Source organism: Hemitrygon akajei, chromosome 17, assembly GCF_048418815.1.
Source record: "Hemitrygon akajei chromosome 17, sHemAka1.3, whole genome shotgun sequence".
NCBI classification, from domain to species: domain Eukaryota; kingdom Metazoa; phylum Chordata; class Chondrichthyes; order Myliobatiformes; family Dasyatidae; genus Hemitrygon; species Hemitrygon akajei.
This window is the reverse complement of record NC_133140.1, coordinates 56,745,596-56,765,301: the sequence shown is the minus strand read 5'-3', so window position 1 is coordinate 56,765,301 and position 19,706 is coordinate 56,745,596. Positions and strand designations below refer to the sequence as shown.

General features: G+C 43.9%; 1 protein-coding gene across 14 annotated transcripts in view; it reads right to left on the bottom strand.

Annotated features, from left to right (window-relative positions):
- znf469 (zinc finger protein 469) overlaps positions 1–19,706 on the bottom strand; it is a 465,067-nt gene that overhangs the window by 89,486 nt on the left and 355,875 nt on the right. For 5 of the 14 annotated variants that reach the window (XM_073070180.1, XM_073070183.1, XM_073070181.1 and 2 more), the window contains 3 exons: positions 7,711–8,158; positions 6,055–6,126; positions 5,542–5,681 (listed from right to left, as the gene is read on the bottom strand). The exons of 8 other annotated variants lie outside the window; for them this stretch is intronic. The gene's annotated coding sequence lies outside the window, so the exon portion shown is untranslated. The remainder of the gene's footprint in view (positions 1–5,541; positions 5,682–6,054; positions 6,127–7,710; positions 8,159–19,706) is intronic. One more of the 14 variants, XM_073070186.1, reaches the window with a different exon arrangement.

Below are 19,706 nucleotides of genomic sequence, written 5' to 3'. Positions count from 1 at the left end.
ATACATACAGAAAAGGTCTCAGAAAAGGACCAGTAACATCAGTAACACGCACTCTGCTCACAGACTACTTGGCCCAGTCCCATCTGGGAAGAGGCTATGCAGCATCCAGGCCAGGACCTCCAGCCTCAAAAACAGTTACTTTCCCCAAGCCTCCACTCACGAATTTATTATTTCCTGTCAGATAACTTACGTATATCCTAATGTCACTTTATGGATATTCAGAAGTACATAAGCTACTGTGCCTTATGTATTTATTGTGTGTGGTTTTTTCAGAATTACTAAATGTGTTCTTTATATTTCGTCGGGTTTTTTTATGCTACCTCGTCCTCCTTACACTTGTGTACAGGAAATGACATTAAGCAATCTTGAGTCACATACCTCGACTCCATTCTATTCCTCCTTCCCATCAACTTCAAATGCTCTCAATCTCCTCAACGATATTCGATTCCCTGGCTCATTTTCAGCATAGGTGTCCAGTTCCTATACACTTCTATCATCCATCAAGAAGGCCGTAAAGCTCTCCGCTCTTTCTCAACAAAAGACCCAAACAACTCCCCCTCCACCACCACCTTCGTCCATCTGGCTGAACTGGTCCTCACCCTCAATAATTTCTCCCTTGGCTCCTCCCACTTTCTCCAAAGTCGAAGCCATGAACTTCAGCTATGCCTACCTTTTTGTTGGCTATCTCGAACAGTCCATGTTCCAAGCCTTCCCTGGTAACAGTCCACAACTTTTCTGTGCTACATTGACAACTGCATTGGTGCTGTTTCATGCAGCCAAGCTGTGCGTAACAATTCCACCAACTTTTCCTCCAACTTCCACCCTGCCTCTAAATTCACTTGGTCCATTTCTGACATCCCTCTCCCTTTTCTCGATATCTCTGTCTCCATCTCTGGAGACAAATTGTCTACTGACATCTTTTATAAACCTACTGATTCCCACAGCTATCTTGACTACACCTCTTCCCACCATCTCCTGTACAAATGCTCTTCCCCTTTTTCAGTTTCTTCATTTCTGCCACGTCTGTTCCCAGGATGAGGCTTTCCTTTCCGGGACATCAGAGATGCCCTCCTTCTTCAAAGAACAGGATTTCACTTCCTCCACCACTGACACTGCTGTTTTCCGCATCGTTTCCATTTCCCGAACATCCGTGCTCATCCCATCTTCCCGCCGCCTTAACGGGGATCTGTCACCCCTTCAGACTCTGCATCCAACACATCATTCTCCACAACTTCCACCATCTTCAATGAGATCCTGCCACCAAACACACCTTTACCTCCCCCACCCCTCTACTCACCGCTTTCCACCAGGATAGCTCCCTCTGTGATTCCCTTGTCCATTTGTTACTCCACACTAATCTCCCTCCTGGCATTTATCCTTGCAAGTTATAGAAATGTGGCATCTGCCATTCACCTCTTCCATCACCTCCCCTGAGGGCCCCAAATAGTCCTTCCAGATGAGGCAATACTTCATCTGCAAATCTGTTGGAGTTGTCTATTGTATCAAGTGCTCCCAATGCCACCTGCCCTACTTTGGTGAGACCTGGCGAAAACTGAGGGACCGCTTTGTTGAGTACCCCCACTCCATCCACCAAAAGCAGAATTTTCTGGTGGCCAAACATTTTAAATTGCTGTCTTTATTCCCATTCTCACATGTTGGTCCATAGCCTCCTCTTTTGCCATGATGAGGCCACTCTCAAGGTGGAGGAGCAACACCTCGTATTCTGTCCAGGTAGCCTCCAACCTGATGGCATGAACATCGATTTTTCCTTCTGGTAATTTTCCCTTGCTCTCCTTCCACTCCCCCACCTTTTTATTCTGACATCCTTCCCCTTCCTTTCCAGTCCTGAAGAAGGGGTTTGGCCCAAAAAGTCAACTGTTTATTCATTTCCATAGATGCTGCCTGACCTGCTGAGTACCTCCAGCATTTTGTGAGTGTGGCAAACAATCTTAAATCTTGAAATACCTTGTTCCTTATTTTGAGGCTGTGACTTAGACTTTTCTACCAAGGGCAACTACCTGCCAAATCTTCTAGAAATTCTGTCTTAATGAAATCACCTCTTATTCCTTTGAAGTCTAAGAACAGAGACTACTTAATCTCCTACCATATGACAGAATTGCCATTCCAGGAACCAATCTAGATCTCCAGTGCAGAAACCCTGTAGCAAGTATATCTATGTTTAATTAAATAATAAAAGTTGCACACATTATTTTACATACATTCTCACCAAAGCTCCGTATAATTGTAGTAAGAGATAATTACCATTGTATGCAAATCCTCCAGCATTAAAAGTCAAAATATTATTTAGCTGGCAAACAGCAAGAATCACATTCTCAATAATTCTGAAAACCTTTAATTGATCCCCTCAGTGGAATCACTGATATAGATTCTGGGTGATGGGGGAAGGAGAGGGAGAGGGGTAACTGGGGTTGAACAGTAGAAGTACTGATCCATATTGTAACCCACCATTCATAGCCTATAAATCCCAGAAAGAGTCATTTATTCATACTATTTTTAGTCTATCAGTTCACGAACTCCAATCACATTTTCTTGTACTCCAACTTTGGAAAGCTTCCAAAATCCAAATACATTACATCCACTGGAATTCCACACCTACTCACGTCAAAACATCCACCAAGAACTTCAAAAGGTTCTTCAAAAGTAATTTCTCTTTCTTTAGTGCATGCTTACGCTATAAGTGACTTAATGCTACACCCCTAATTGATGGTTTGCACATTTTGCCAACTACCATTATCAAGATAACCAAATGGTATTTGATTTTTTTTTCTCTGCCCCTCTCCTTTTTAAATAGTAAAGTCACAGGTAGAATTTTGGAAGGTGATAACTAGGAATTCTACCAGACACCTCTTTTGAAACTCTGGCATGCAGATCATGAATTCTTTTCAGACTTATGAGTGTTCACTACTTCTCTATTGGTATTTCTTTACTATTACCAATTTCTTCTATGTCCTCATTTAGAGCCATATGACGTTTGAAATTTATTTTGTGCTGTCTTTCATGAAGTATTCACTGAATTCCTCCGACACTTTGTTTTTTCCGCATTATTAAACCTGCTGTCTTTGTAGGAGATCGACATTTGCCCTTGTTATCCTTTGTCTTTGTAAGTACAAACACTAGGTCTTATAGTGATTGCATGTTCATTGCCCAGTTACTTGAAGTCAGAGACACAGAAACAGAGTGATACAGCAAAGATTCAGCCCCCTTAACCTACCAAATCTATGCTGACTATTAGGTCACCAGTTATATTAATCCAAGTTTCTCCACAGTACACAAGCTTCTGCACTTCAGCAGTTCAACTCTCTTATTCTAATTCTGCTCTCTTTATCAATTCCCTGGTATTCCAAATTGTCAGACTTACAGTTTCTTTTCTAGCAGCTTTATGTACCTTTATCTTTGACTTTTTTCTTCTGTCATCCATGGTGGGATCATTTCCTGCTGTATCTTTATGCCTTATAGGAATGCATATTTATTACAAATGATGTATTATTTCTTCAGATGATAATTTGTTCAATGTTACACTAGTTAATATAGTTTCCCAATTATCATGCAATAAATTAGGCCAATTCCTCCATTACAATGTATCACAACACACTATTTATTTTACAAAAAATGTTCAAAATGACTGGCACCATTTTTACAGAAATTATTTTTCTTTGGACTCACTTAAACTAATAAACTAGTCACATAAAAAGCAGGTAAACTCACATTGACAGGACAATTGGACCTACCCTTCAGACCTACAATTAGATTGTAAACTTTAATTTCAGATCAAACTTCAAATTTGGCAAACTTAACAAAAAACAGACATATTACATTCCCTCTGTCCTAAATGCACCTTAACAATATTATTAATGAACTATTTTTCCTTGCATGGTACTAGATTTAAACTAAAATGTTCCCAAGTTGGCTCCTCAAAACGTTGATCAAGAAATTCATATTATATACATTTCTGGAATTCATCCTCTATAGCGTTAGTACTAATTTCATTTCCTCAATCTATATGCAAGTTGTGATGTCCCTGATTACTGCACTACCCTCGTTACATGTACTTTTAATTTCCTCATATATTCCGTTCCCTACATCTTTATTGATATTCCGAGATCCAGAGACAATTCCTATTCATGTTTTTGCCCTTCTGCTTGTTCTTAACTCCACCAAACCCAATTCTTTATCATGATCTGCGATACCAGGATGCTTCCTGCATGCGACATGATTTCCTATCCAAAGTACTACCTCATTTTCTTTTTCTTTTCTCCGTAGTTCCTGAATGTTAAATACCCTGACATATTTGGCTTCCAGCTTTGGTCATCTTTCAGCACATTTCTGCAATGGAATTTATGACTAATTGTGCCATTATTTCATTCATCTTTTCACAAATACAGCGTGTGTTCAATTCAAGTTTAATTGTCGTTCAACCATACGTGAATACCCATGAATACAGCCAAATGAAACAGCGTTACTCCAGGGCCAAGATGTGAAACATAGCACCAACAGTCTCATACAGCACAAAGCACACATAGCACATAAAAGATAGCAAGCACATGTAAAATACCACCAATCTAAAAGAACATCCAGACCCTGAGTCCATGAATGCCACAGAAATCTGCAGTCGACCACAATACAGTTGTCTTCTGCTGAGCAAACACTGGGGTAGCACCGACTCCACCATGGACACCACTCAACACTGCCCCCAGTGGAGTGCACTGGCTTTGACGGTTATTTAGATATATGTAATGCCTTTAAATTTGGCCTTTCAATATTATTTGATGCTTGCTTTTGTTTCTGCTGCCTAGTTATTATGTTTCTGATCCACATCCAGCCTTTCCCCCAGCTGTCCATTAAGATTCCTGTCCTTCAACAAAGCTAGTTCAAACCAGCCCCAACATCACCTGTGAGGATGCTGAGGAACAACCCAGCTAATTTTTACAGCTATCCTAGAAAGTGTCCAAAGTTTTCAGAAATCTAAAGGTATTCCTTTATGTAGGCTTCTCTCTAGCATGTGGTTTTGGTAGAAATCCTCAGATTATTAGTTTTGATGCCATATTCTCTCCAACCTCTCGAAATGTCTTTCTGGACCTCATCCATATTTAAGTTCAAGTCACTGGCACCAATGCAGATCACAACTTCTAGTACTCCAGCCATTCCATTCAGAATGTTCTCCAGCCATTCAGAGACATCCTTGGCCCCTGCATCAGAGTAAAAAAGATTATGACTGCAGAAACATCTATCTATTTCACTTTTTATTGGATCCCCTATAACTGCTGCTCTCTCTGCCTCTTCCTCCCTGCCTGTGTAACTGAACAATGTGGTAGCACACTCCTGGCAATGGCAACAGTGGTTCTCCTCCAGAGAGTAATGTGAAATTACACCAGGCAATAAAATAGAATAATTCCTCCATGGCAACACTCTACTCAGTTTACCTAAAATAAACTTAGAATGACTGGCCCTAGTTTTACATAAATTCTTTATCTTCAGACTCTCTGAAACTATTAAATTAGTCACATAAACAGCCAAACTCACTTTGAGAGGGCATTTTCATTTACAGCAAATCGCATCTCTGGTCCACCTCTTCAAAGGACGATGATGTAACTGGTAAAATCTTTTAAACACCATTCATTTGATACGTGGCATGATTCCAGATTGGAATTCATAGTTTATCCCTAAATACACAAATAAGTATTACTAGATGCAAAACAGATTCTAGTACATTTCCCAACATCCTGCAAGTCATATGATAAAATAACGTGGTGTGGCAGGCTGATTAATCTTTTCAATTGGTATGAAAGTGTCAAAAGACAAGTGGTGGAAAGTTAGAGAGGTAACCTTACCCCTCCCCACCCCTCCACAGATACTATGTCAAAAGTCATAACATGAACTATTCAAAATGTAAAACAAAATACAATTTTTGCGACATGTCCCTCCTGCATAAGAATGATTGCACACTATCAGATTCTTTCATCTCCCTGCAGCTGTCCCATGCATTTAGCTTCAGCTCATTGAAGGAATAATTTTACATATTTATTTTGAACTTACTTCCTTTATGAGCACAGGCCATTTCCTCAGGTTCTACAATTTCAACTTGTGGAACAGCTTACTGTGGCCCTCCTGCAGAATCATTAAAGAAGTATTCACTTTTCCACTCAACCATGTATTTTCCAACGTGCCTAATTAACATGATCATTCTTCATTCCTCTTAAGCATTCTTTGAGCTGCCTGTATAGGCGTTCATTCTGAGATCTGTCCGTGTACCTGTCATTTTGAGAGCTCTCTGTATCCCCGGTCATTCTGCGAGCTGTCTGTACCCCAGATCATTCTGCGAGCTCTCTGTATCCCCAGTCATTCTGAGAGCTGTCTGTATTCCCATTCATTCTGACAGCTGTCTGTACCCCAGATCATTCTGCGAGCTGTCTGTACCCCAGATCATTCTGCGAGCTGTCTGTACCCGTTTATTCTGAGAACTGTCTGTACCCCCGTTCATTCTGAGAGCTGTCTGTGTACCCAGTCATTGTGAGAGCTGTCTGTAACCCTGTTTATTCTGAGAACTGTCTGAATTCCCTTTCATTCTGAGAGCTGTCTGTATCCCCGTTCATTCTGAGCGCTGTCTGTGTACCCGTTCATTCTTAGAGCTGTCTGTACCCCCGCAAATTCTGAGAGCTCTCTGTACCCCCGTTCATTCTGAAAGTTCTCCGAACCCCCGTTCATTCTCAGAACGTCTCTATACCTGTTCATTCTCAGAGCAGTCTGTATTCCCGTTCATTCTGAGAGCTGTCTGTATTCCCATTCATTCTGACAGCTGTCTGTATTCCTGTTCATTCTGAGAGCTGCCTGTATTCCCATTCATTCTAAGAGCTGTCTGTACCCTCGTTCAGTCTGAGAGCTGTCTGTATTGCTGGTCATTCTGAGAGCTGTCAGTACCACTGTTCCTTCTGAGAGCTGTATACCTGTTAATCCTGAGAGATGTCTGAACTCCCGTTCATTCTGAGAGCTGTCTGTACCACTGTTCCTTCTGAGAGCAGTCTGAACACTTGTTCATTCTGAAAGGACTGTTTATTCCTGTTCATTCTGAGAGCTGTCCATACCCCCGTTCATTCTGAGAGCTGTCTGTACCCCCGTTCATTCTTAGAGCTGTCTGTACCCCCGCAAATTCTGAGAGCTCTCTGTACCCCCGTTCATTCTGAAAGTTCTCCGAACCCCCATTCATTCTCAGAACGTCTCTATACCCGTTCATTCTCAGAGCAGTCTGTATTCCCGTTCATTCTGAGAGCTGTCTGTACCCCCGTTCATTCTGAGAGCTGTCCGTTCCCCCATTTATTCTGAGAGCTGTCTGTACCCCCGTTCATTCTGAGAGCTGTCTGTACCCCCGTTCATTCTGAGAGCTGTCCGTACCCCCGTTTATTCTGAGAGCTGTCTGTTCCACTGTTCCTTCTGAGAACTGTATACCTGTTAATCCTGAGAGATGTCTGAACACCCGTTCATTCTGAGAGCTGTCTGTACTCCCATTCATTCTGAGAGCTGTCTGTATTCCTGTCACTCTGAGAGCTGTCTGTACCCGTTTATTCTGTGAGCTGTCTGTATTCCCATTCATTCTGAGAGCTTTCTGTGTACCCGTTCAGCCTGAGAACTGTCTGTATACATGTTCATTCTGAGAGCTGTTGGTGTCCCCATACATTCTAAAAGCTGTCTGTATACCTGTTCATTCTGAGAGATGTCTGATCACCCGTTCATTCTCAGCGGTGTCTGTATTCCCGTTCATTCTGAGAGCTGTTGGTGTACCTGTTCACACTGAGAGTTGTTTGTATTCCCATTCATTCTGAGAGCTGTTGGTGTCCCCATTCATTCTAAGAGCTGTCTGTATACCTGTTCATTCTGAGAGATGTCTGATCACCCGTTCATTCTCAGCGGTGTCTGTATTCCCGTTCATTCTGAGAGCTGTTGGTGTACCCGTTCACTCTGAGAGTTGTTTGTATTCCCGTTCATGATGACAGAAGTCTGTATTCCCGTTCATTCTGCGAGCTGTCTGTATTGTCGTTCATTCTGCGAGCTGTCTGTATTGTCGTTCATTCTGCGAGCTGTCTGTATTGTCGTTCAGTCTGAGCGCTCTCAGTACACCCGTTCATTCTGAGAGCTGTCTGTACACCTGTAATTATGAGAGCTGTTGGTATTCCCATTCATTCTGAGAGCTGTCTACACCCCCGTTCATCCTGAGAGCTGTCTGAATTCCCTTTCATTCTCAGAGCTGTCTGTACCCCGTTCATTCTGAGTTCAGTCTGTACCCCCGTTCATTCTGCAAGCTGTCTGTATTGTCGTTCAGTCTGAGCGCTCTCAGTACACCCGTTCATTCTGAGAGCTGTCTGTACACCTGTAATTATGAGAGCTGTTGGTATTCCCATTCATTCTGAGAGCTGTCTACACCCCCGTTCATCCTGAGAGCTGTCTGAATTCCCTTTCATTCTCAGAGCTGTCTGTACCCTGTTCATTCTGAGTTCAGTCTGTACCCCCGTTCATTCTGAGAGCTGTCTGTATTTAAATATATTTTGAGAGCTGTCTGTATCCCTGTTCATTCTGAGAGCTGTCTGTATTCCCGTTCATTCTGAGAGCTGTCTGTACCTCCGTTCATTCTGAGAGCTGTCTGTATCCCCGTTCATTCTGAGAGCTGTCTGCGTACACGTTCATTCTCAGAACGTCTCTATACCCATTCATTCTGAGAGTTGTCTGTGTACATATTCATTCTGAGTGCTGTCGGTACACCCGTTCATTCTGAGAACTGTCTGCGTAACCCGTTCATTCTGAGAACTGTCTGCGTACCCCTTCATTCTGAGAACTGTCTGCGTACCCGTTCATTCTGAGAGCTGTCTGTATTCCCGTTCATTCTGAGAGCTGTCTGCACATCCGTTCAGTCTGAGCACTGTCTGTACACCTGTTCAGTCAGATAGCTGTTTGTATTCCAGTTCAATCTGAAAGCTGTATCTATACTCGTTCAATCTGAGAAATGTCTGAACACCCGTTCATTCTGACAGCCGTACGTAATATCGTTCATTCTGAGAGCTGTCTGTACCACTATTTATTCTGAGAGCTGTCTGTATTCAAATTTATTTTGAGAGCTGTTTGTATACCCGTTCAGTATGAGAAACGTTTGTATTCCCATTCAGTCTGAGAGCTGTTTGTATACCCGTTCAGTATGAGAGCTGTGTACCCATTCATTCTGAGAAACGTTTGTATCCCCGTTCATTCTGAGAAACGTTTGTATTCCCATTCATTCTGAGAGCTGTCTGTACATCCATTCAGTCTGAGCACTGACTGTACACCTGTTCAGTCAGATAGCTGTTTGTATTCCAGTTCATTCTGAGAGCTGTATCTATACCCATTCAATCTGAGAAATGTCTGAACACACATTCATTCTGAAAGCCGTACGTAACATCGTTCATTCTGAGAGCAGTCTGCATTCACATTTATTTTGAAAGCTATCTGTATGCCCGTTCAGTCTGAGAGCTGTCTGTATTCCCGTTCATTCTGAGAGATGTCTGTATTCCTGTCCATTCTAAGAGATGTCTGTATTCTTGTCCATTCTGAGAGCTGTCTTTACTGCAATTCATTCTTAGAACTGTTGATTCTGAGAGCAGTCTATATTCCCGTTTAATCTGAGAGATGTCTGTATTCCTGTCCATTCTGAGAGCTGTCTCTACCCCCGTTCATTCTGAGTGCTGTCTATATACCCGTTTATTCTGAGAGCTGTCTGTACCCCCGTTCATTCTGAGAGCTGTCTGTATTCCCGTTCACTCTGAGAGCTGTCCGTACACCCGTTCATTCTGAGAGCTGTATGTACCCCCGTTCATTCGGAGAGCTGTCTGTACCCCCGTTCATTCTGAGAGCTGTCTGTATTCCCATTCATTCTGAGAGCTGTCTGTCCCCCGTTCATTCGGAGAGCTGTCTGTACCCCCGTTCATTCTGAGAGCTGTCTGTCCCCCGTTCATTCGGAGAGCTGTCTGAACACCTGTTCATTCTGAAAGGACTGTTTATTCCTGTTCATTCTGAGAGCTGTCTGTATTCCCATTCATTCTGAGAGCTGTCTGTATTCCCATTCATTCTGAGAGCTGTCTGTACACCTGTTCATTCTGAGGGCTGTCTGTACCCCATTTCATTCTGAGAGCTGTCTGTATTCCCGTTCATTCTGAGAGCTGTCTGTATTCCCGTTCATTCTGAGAGCTGTCTGTACCTCCGTTCATTCTGAGAGCTGTCTGTATTCCCGTTCATTCTGAGAGCTGTCTGTACCTCCGTTCATTCTGAGAGCTGTCCGTACCTCCGTTCATTCTGAGAGCTGTCCGTACCCCAGTTCATTCTGAGAGCTGTCTGTACCTCCGTTCATTCTGAGAGCTGTCTGTACCTCCGTTCATTCTGAGAGCTGTCTGTACCTCCGTTCATTCTGAGAGCTGTCTGTATTCCCATTCATTCTGAGAGCTGTCTGTACCTCCGTTCATTCTGAGAGCTGTCTGCACCTCCGTTCATTCTGAGAGCTGTCTGTATTCCCATTCATTCTGAGAGCTGTCTGTACACCTGTTCATTCTGAGGGCTGTCTGTACCCCATTTCATTCTGAGAGCTGTCTGTATTCCCGTTCATTCTGAGAGCTGTCTGTATTCCCGTTCATTCTGAGAGCTGTCTGTACCTCCGTTCATTCTGAGAGCTGTCTGTATTCCCGTTCATTCTGAGAGCTGTCTGTACCTCCGTTCATTCTGAGAGCTGTCCGTACCTCCGTTCATTCTGAGAGCTGTCCGTACCCCAGTTCATTCTGAGAGCTGTCTGTACCTCCGTTCATTCTGAGAGCTGTCTGTACCTCCGTTCATTCTGAGAGCTGTCTGTACCTCCGTTCATTCTGAGAGCTGTCTGTATTCCCATTCATTCTGAGAGCTGTCTGTACCTCCGTTCATTCTGAGAGCTGTCTGCACCTCCGTTCATTCTGAGAGCTGTCTGTATTCCCGTTCATTCTGAGAGCTGTCTGTACCTCCGTTCATTCTGAGAGCTGTCTGCACCTCCGTTCATTCTGAGAGCTGTCTGTATTCCCGTTCATTCTGAGAGCTGTCTGTACCTCCGTTCATTCTGAGAGCTGTCTGTACCCCATTTCATTCTGAGAGCTGTCCGTACCCCAGTTCATTCTGAGAGCTGTCTGTACCTCCGTTCATTCTGAGAGCTGTCTGTACCCCAGTTCATTCTGAGAGCTGTCTGTACCCCAGTTCATTCTGAGAGCTGTCTGTATTCCCGTTCATTCTGAGAGCTGTCTGTATTCCCGTTCATTCTGAGAGCTGTCTGTACCTCCGTTCATTCTGAGAGCTGTCTGTATCCCCGTTCATTCTGAGAGCTGTCTGCGTACACGTTCATTCTCAGAACGTCTCTATACCCATTCATTCTGAGAGTTGTCTGTGTACATATTCATTCTGAGTGCTGTCGGTACACCCGTTCATTCTGAGAACTGTCTGCGTAACCCGTTCATTCTGAGAACTGTCTGCGTACCCCTTCATTCTGAGAACTGTCTGCGTACCCGTTCATTCTGAGAGCTGTCTGTATTCCCATTCATTCTGAGAGCTGTCTGCGTACCCGTTCATTCTGAGAGCTGACTGTACCTCCGTTCATTCGGAGAGCTCTCTGTGATCCCATTTATGCTGATCGCTGTCTGTACACTGGTTCATTCTGACAGCTGTCTTTACGCCTGTTTATTATGAGAGCTGTCTGTACACCTGTCATTCTGAGAGCTGTCCGTACCCCCGATCATTCTGAGATCTGTATCTATACCCTTTGAATCTGAGAGCTGTCTGAACACCAGTTCATTCTGACAGCCGTACGTAACACTGTTCATTCTGAGAGCTGTCTGTATTCCCGTTCAGTCTGAGAGCTGTCTGTACCCCCGTTCAGTCTGAGAGCTGTCTGTATTCCCGTTCATTCTGAGAGCTGTCTGTACCCCCGTTCAGTCTGAGAGCTGTCTGTACCCCCGTTCAGTCTGAGAGCTGTCTGTATTCACATTCATTCTGAGAGCTGTCTGTGTACATATTCATTCTAAGTGCTGTCAGTACACGTGTTCATTCTGAGAACTGTCTGTATTCACGTTCATTCACTGAGCTCTCTGTACACTCGTTCATTCTGTGAGCTGTCTGTATTCCCATTCATTCTGAGAGCTGTCCGCACCAGCGTTCATTCTGAGAGCTGTCCGTACCCCCGATCATTCTGAGAGCTGTCTGTACCCCAGTTCATTCTGAGAGCTGTCTGTACCCCAGTTCATTCTGAGAGCTGTCTGTATCCCAGTTCATTCTGAGAGCTGTCTGTACCCCAGCTCATTCTGAGAACTGTCTGTACCCCAGTTCATTCTGAGAGATGTCTGTACCCCAGTTCATTCTGAGAGATGTCTGTACCCCAGTTCATTCTGAGAGCTGTCTGTACCCCAGTTCATTCTGAGAGCTGTTTGTACCCCAGTTCATTCTGAGAGCTGTCTGTATCCCAGTTCATTATGAGAGCTGTCTGTACCCCAGTTCATTCTGAGAGATGTCTGTACCCCAGTTCATTCTGAGAGCTGTCTGTACCCCAGTTCATTCTGAGAGCTGTCTGTACCCCAGTTCATTCTGAGAGCTGTTTGTACCCCAGTTCATTCTGAGAGCTGTCTGTATCCCAGTTCATTCTGAGAGCTGTCTGTACCCCAGTTCATTCTGAGAGATGTCTGTACCCCAGTTCATTCTGAGAGATGTCTGTATCACCGTTCATTCCGAGAGCCGTCTGTGTAACCGCTCATTCCCAGAGCTGTCTGTACACCTGTCGTTCTGATAGTGCTCTGTATCCCCGTTCATTCTGAGAGCTGTCTGAACCCCCGTTCATTCCCAGAGCTGTCTGTACACCTGTCATTCTGAGAGCTGTCTGTATCCCCGTTCATTCTGAGAGCTGTCTGTATCCCCGTTCATTCTGACAGCTGTCTGTACCCCCGTTCATTCTGACAGCTTCCTGTACCCCCGTTCATTCTCAGAGCTGTCTGTTCACCTGTCATTCTGAGAGCTTTCTGTACTCCCGTTCATAGTGAGAGCTGTCTGCATACACCCATTCATTCTGAGATCTGTCTGCGTACTTGTTCATTCTGAGAGGTGTCTCTATACCCGTACAATCTGAGAGCTGTCTGTACTCCCGTTCATTCGTAGAGCTGTCTGAACACCTGTTCATACTGAAAGGACTCTTTATTCCCATTCATTCTGAGAGCTGTCTGTACCCCCGTTAATTCTGAGAGCTGTCTGTACTCCCGTTCATTCTGAGAGCTGTCTGTGTTCACGTTCATTCTGAGAGCTGTCTGTGTACATATTCATTCTGAGTGCTGTCAGTACACGCGTTCATTCTGAGAACTGTCTGTATTCACGTTCATTCACTGAGCTCTCTGTACACTCGTTCATTCTGTGAGCTGTCTGTATTCCCATTCATTCTGAGAGCTGTCCGCACCAGCGTTCATTCTGAGAGCTGTCCGTACCCCCGATCATTCTGAGAGCTGTCTGTACCCCAGTTCATTCTGAGAGCTGTCTGTACCCCAGTTCATTCTGAGAGCTGTCTGTATCACTGTTCATTCTGAGAGCTGTCTGTATCACCGTTCATTCCGAGAGCCGTCTGTGTTCCCACTCATGATGAGAGCTGTCTGCGTACACATTCATTCCCAGAGCTGTCTGTACACCTGTCATTCTGATAGTGCTCTGTATCCCCGTTCATTCTGAGAGCTGTCTGTACCCCCGTTCAGTCTGAGAGCTGTCTGTATTCACATTCATTCTGAGAGCTGTCTGTGTACATATTCATTCTAAGTGCTGTCAGTACACGCGTTCATTCTGAGAACTGTCTGTATTCACGTTCATTCACTGAGCTCTCTGTACACTCGTTCATTCTGTGAGCTGTCTGTATTCCCATTCATTCTGAGAGCTGTCCGCACCAGCGTTCATTCTGAGAGCTGTCCGTACCCCCGATCATTCTGAGAGCTGTCTGTGTTCACGTTCATTCTGAGAGCTGTCTGTGTACATATTCATTCTGAGTGCTGTCAGTACACTCGTTCATTCTGTGAACTGTCTGTATTCCCATTCATTCTGAGAGCTGTCCGCACCAGCGTTCATTCTGAGAGCTGTCCGTACCCCCGTTCATTCTGAGAGCTGTCTGTGTTCACGTTCATTCTGAGAGCTGTCTGTGTACATATTCATTCTGAGTGCTGTCAGTACACGCGTTCATTCTGAGAACTGTCTTTCTTTCTTTTTCTATCTTTTTGTTATCATTATTAATAACAACAAAATAAAATTGATACATAGATAATGGGATTACAAACGTACATATTTCAACTAACTATAAAAGATTACAAGAACAATGATTACAGTATAAATGAGTATTCCCACATCGTAAATGATACAATATACAAATAGACAAGGCAAACCTAGGTGTATCATAATATAAAAGAAAAAAAAGAAAAAAATCATTATGCAAAAAACTAATCTAAAAATCTAATAACTAATAGAAGAGAAAAAAACAAAAAAGAGAGAAAAAGAAAAAAGAAAAAAGAGAAAAAAAGGGCTGTTTATAATATCTCATAAAAATACAAAATCATCAGTGTCGTCAACTCCGATCCTCTTGACATATATGCAATCAAAACTGGAAAATCAAATAGGCCTGGAACAGGGTCCTATTACATCATATGAAAAAATTGAATAAATGGTCTCCATATCTTTTCAAATTTAGTAGAAGTGTCAAATACACCACTTCTAATTTTTTCTAAATTTAAACATAACATAGTTTGAGAAAACCAATGAAATACAGTAGGAGGATTAATTTCCTTCCAATTCAACAAAATAGATCTTCTAGCCATTAGTGTAAGAAATGCAATTATTCGACAAGTGGAAGAAGATAAATGAAGTGAGTCCATCATTGGTAAACCAAAACTTGCGGTAATAGGATGGGGTTGTAAATCAATATTCAATACTGAAGAGATAATATCAAAAATATCTTTCCAATATTTTTTCAATAGCGGACACGACCAGAACATTTGAGTTAAAGACGCTATTTCAGATTGACATCTATCACAAATAGGATTTATATAGGAATAAAAATGAGCCAATTTATCCTTGGACATATGAGCCCTGTGTACAACCTTAAACTGTATTAATGAATGTTTAGCACATATAGATGATGTATTAACTAACTGAAGAATTTTATCCCAATTCTCAATAGGAATAATAATGTTGAGCTCTCTTTCCCAATCATTTTTTGTCTTATAAAGGGGCTCTGAATGTATCTTCATAATTAAATTATAAAGTTTTGATATAAGCCCTTTCTGAAAGGGGTTTAATTCAAACAAATTCTCCAAAATGCCTGAAGAGAGAACTGTCTGTATTCATGTTCATTCTGAGAGCTGTCTGTATTCCCATTCATTCTGAGAGCTGTCTGTACCCCCGTTCATTCTGAGAGCTGCCTGTACACCCATTCATTCTGAGAGCTGTCTGTATTCATGTTCATTCGGAGAGCTGTCTAAACACCTGTTCATTCTGCAAGGCTCTTTATTATTGTTCATTCTGAGAGCTGTCTGTATCACCGTTGATTCCGAGAGCCGTCTGTGTTCCCGCTCATGATGAGAGCTGTCTGCATACACGTTCATTCCCAGAGCTGTCTGTACACCTGTCATTCTGATAGTGCTCTGTATCCCCGTTCATTCTGACAGCTGTCTGTACCCCCGTTCATTCTGAGAGGTGTCTGTATTCCCATTCATTCTGAGAGCAGTCTGAACACCTGTTCATTCTGAGAGGACTATTTATTCCTGTTCACTCTGAGAGCTGTCTGTATTCCCATTCATTCTGAGAGCTGTCTGTACACCCGTTCATTCTGAGAACTGTCTACGTACTTGTTCATTCTGAGAGGTGTCTCTACACCCATATATTCTGAGAGCTGTCTGTACTCCCGTTCATTCGGAAAGCTGTCTGAACACCTGTTCATTCCGAAAGGACTCTTTATTCCCATTCATTCTGACAGCTTCCTGTACCCCCATTCATTCTGAGAGCCGTCTGTACACCTGTCATTCTCAGAGCTTTCTGTACTCCCGTTCATAGTGAGAGCTGTCTGCATACACCCCTTCATTCTGAGAGCTGTCTGCGTACTTGTTCATTCTGAGAGGTGTTTGTACCCCAGTTCATTCTGAGAGCTGTCTGTATCACTGTTCATTCTGAGAGCTGTCTGTATCACCGTTCATTCCGAGAGCCGTCTGTGTTCCCACTCATGATGAGAGCTGTCTGCGTACACATTCATTCCCAGAGCTGTCTGTACACCTGTCATTCTGATAGTGCTCTGTATCCCCGTTCATTCTGACAGCTGTCTGTACCCCCGTTCATTCTGAGAGGTGTCTGTATTCCCATTCATTCTGAGAGCTGTCTGTACACTCGTTCATTCTGAGAACTGTCTACGTACTTGTTCATTCTGAGAGGTGTCTCTACACCCATACATTCTGAGAGCTGTCTGTTCTCCCGTTCATTCGGAAAGCTGTCTGTATTCCCATTCAGTCTGAGAGCTGTCTGTATTCCCGTTCAGTCTGAGAGCTGTCTGTACCCCCGTCCAGTCTGAGAGCTGTCTGTATTCCCGTTCATTCTGAGAACTGTCTGTACCCCCGTTCAGTCTGAGAGCTGTCTGTACCCCCGTTCAGTATGAGAGCTGTCTGTATTCACATTCATTCTAAGAGCTGTCTGTGTACATATTCATTCTAAGTGCTGTCGGTACACGCATTCATTCTGAGAACTGTCTGTATTCACGTTCATTCACTGAGCTCTCTGTACACTCGTTCATTCTGTGAGCTGTCCGCACCAGCGTTCATACTGAGAGCTGTCTGTACCCCAGTTCATTCTGAGAGCTGTCTGTATCCCAGTTCATTCTGAGAGCTGTCTGTACCCTAGTTCATTCTGAGAGCTGTCTGTATCACCGTTCATTCTGAGAGCTGTCTGTATCACCGTTCATTCCGAGAGCCGTCTGTGTTCCCGCTCATGATGAGAGCTGTCTGCGTACACGTTCATTCCCAGAGCTGTCTGTACACCTGTCATTCTGATAGTGCTCTGTATCCCCGTTCATTCTGACAGCTGTCTGTACCCCCGTTCATTCTGAGAGGTGTCTGTACCCCCGTTCATTCTGACAGCTGTCTGTACCCCCGTTCATTCTGAGAGGTGTCTGTACCCCCGTTCATTCTGACAGCTGTCTGTACCCCCGTTCATTCTGAGAGGTGTCTGTATTCCCATTCATTCTGAGAGCAGTCTGAACACCTGTTCATTCTGAGAGGACTATTTATTCCTGTTCACTCTGAGAGCTGTCTGTATTCCCATTCATTCTGAGAGCTGTCTGTACCCCCGTTCATTCTGAGAGCTGTCTGTACCCCTGTTCATTCTGAGAGCTGTCTGTACCCCTGTTCATTCTGAGAGCTGTCTGTTCACCTGTCATTCTGAGAACTTTCTGTACTCCCGTTCATAGTGAGAGCTGTCTGCGTACACCCCTTCATTCTGAGAGCTGTCTGCGTACTTGTTCATTCTGAGAGGTGTCTCTACACCCGTACAATCTGAGAGCTGTCTGTACCCCAGTTCATTCTGAGAGCTGTCCGTACCCCAGTTCATTCTGAGAGCTGTCTGTACCCCAGTTCATTCTGAGAGCTGTCCGTACCCCAGTTCATTCTGAGAGCTGTCTGTACCCCAGTTCATTCTGAGAGCTGTCTGTACCCCAGTTCATTCTGACAGCCGTCTGTATTCCCGCTCATGATGAGAGCTGTCTGCGTACACATTCATTCCCAGAGCTGTCTGTACACCTGTCGTACTGATAGTGCTCTGTATCCCCGTTCATTCTGACAGCTGTCTGTACCCCCGTTCTTTCTGAGAGGTGTCTGTATTCCCATTCATTCTGAGAGCAGTCTGCGTACTTGTTCATTCTGAGAGGTGTCTCAACACCCATACATTCTGAGAGCTGTCTGTACTCCCGTTCATTCGTAGAGCTGTCTGAACACCTGTTCATTCTGAAAGGACTCTTTATTCCCATTCATTCTGAGAGCTGTCTGTACCCATATTCATTCTGAGAGCTGTCTGTACCCCCGTTAATTCTGAGAGCTGTCTGTACCCCCGTTAATTCTGAGAACTGTCTGTATTCCTGTTCATTCTGAGAGCTGTCTGTATTCCTGTTCATTCTGAGAGCTGTCTGTGTACATATTCATTCTAAGTGCTGTCGGTACACGCGTTCATTCTGAGAACTGTCTGTATTCACGTTCATTCACTGAGCTCTCTGTACACTCGTTCATTCTGAGAGCTGTCTGTATTCCCATTCATTCTGAGAGCTGTCCGTACCCCCGATCATTCTGAGATCTGTATCTATACCCTTCGAATCTGAGAGCTGTCTGAACACCCGTTCATTCTGACAGCCGTACATAACATTGTTCATGAGAGCTGTCTGTATTGCTGTTCATTCTGAGAGTCTGTATCCACTTTCATTCTGACAGCTGACTATACCTCCGTTCATTCAGAGTTCAGTCTGTACCCCGTTCATTCTCAGAGCTGTCTGCATTCACATTTATTCTGAGAGCTGTCTGTATTCCCGTTCATTCTGAGAGCAGTCTGTATTCACATTTATTCTGAGAGCTGTCTGTATTCACGTTCATTCTGAGAGCTGTCTGTATTCCCGTTCATTCTGAGAGCTGTCTATATCCACTTTCATTCTGACAGCTGTCTATACCTCCGTTCATTCAGAGTTCAGTCTGTACCCCGTTCATTCTTAGAGCTGTCTGCATTCACATTTATTCTGAGAGCTGTCTGTATTCCCGTTCATTCTGAGAGCCGTCTGTGTAACCGTTCACTCTGTGAGCTGTCTGGAGCCCCGTTCATTCTGAGAGCTGTCTGTATATCTGTTCAGTCTGAGAGCTGTCTGTGTACATATTCATTCTAAGTGCTGTCGGTACACACGTTCATTCTGAGAACTGTCTGTATTTCCGTTCATTCACTGAGCTCTCTGTACACTCGTTCATTCCGAGAGCCGTCTGTGTTCCCGCTCATGATGAGAGCTGTCTGCATACCCGTTCATTCCCAGAGCTGTCTGTACACCTGTCATTCTGATAGTGCTCTGTATCCCCGTTCATTCTGACAGCTGTCTGTACCCCCGTTCATTCTGAGAGGTGTCTGTATTCCCATTCATTCTGAGAGCAGTCTGAACACCTGTTCATTCTGAGAGGACTATTTATTCCTGTTCACTCTGAGAGCTGTCTGTATTCCCATTCATTCTGAGAGCTGTCTGTACACCCGTTCATTCTGAGAACTGTCTACGTACTTGTTCATTCTGAGAGGTGTCTCTACACCCATACATTCTGAGAGCTGTCTGTACTCCCGTTCATTCGGAAAGCTATCTGAACACCTGTTCATTCTGAAAGGACTCTTTATTCCCATTCATTCTGACAGCTTCCTGTACCCCCGTTCATTCTGAGAGCCATCTGTACCCCTGTTCATTCTGAGAGCTGTCTGTACCCCTGTTCATTCTGAGAGCTGTCTGTACCCCTGTTCATTCTGAGAGCTGTCCGTACACCTGTCATTCTCAGAGCTGTCTGTTCACCTGTCATTCTGAGAACTTTCTGTACTCCCGTTCATAGTGACAGCTGTCTGTGTACACCCCTTCATTCTGAGAGCTGTCTGCGTACTTGTTC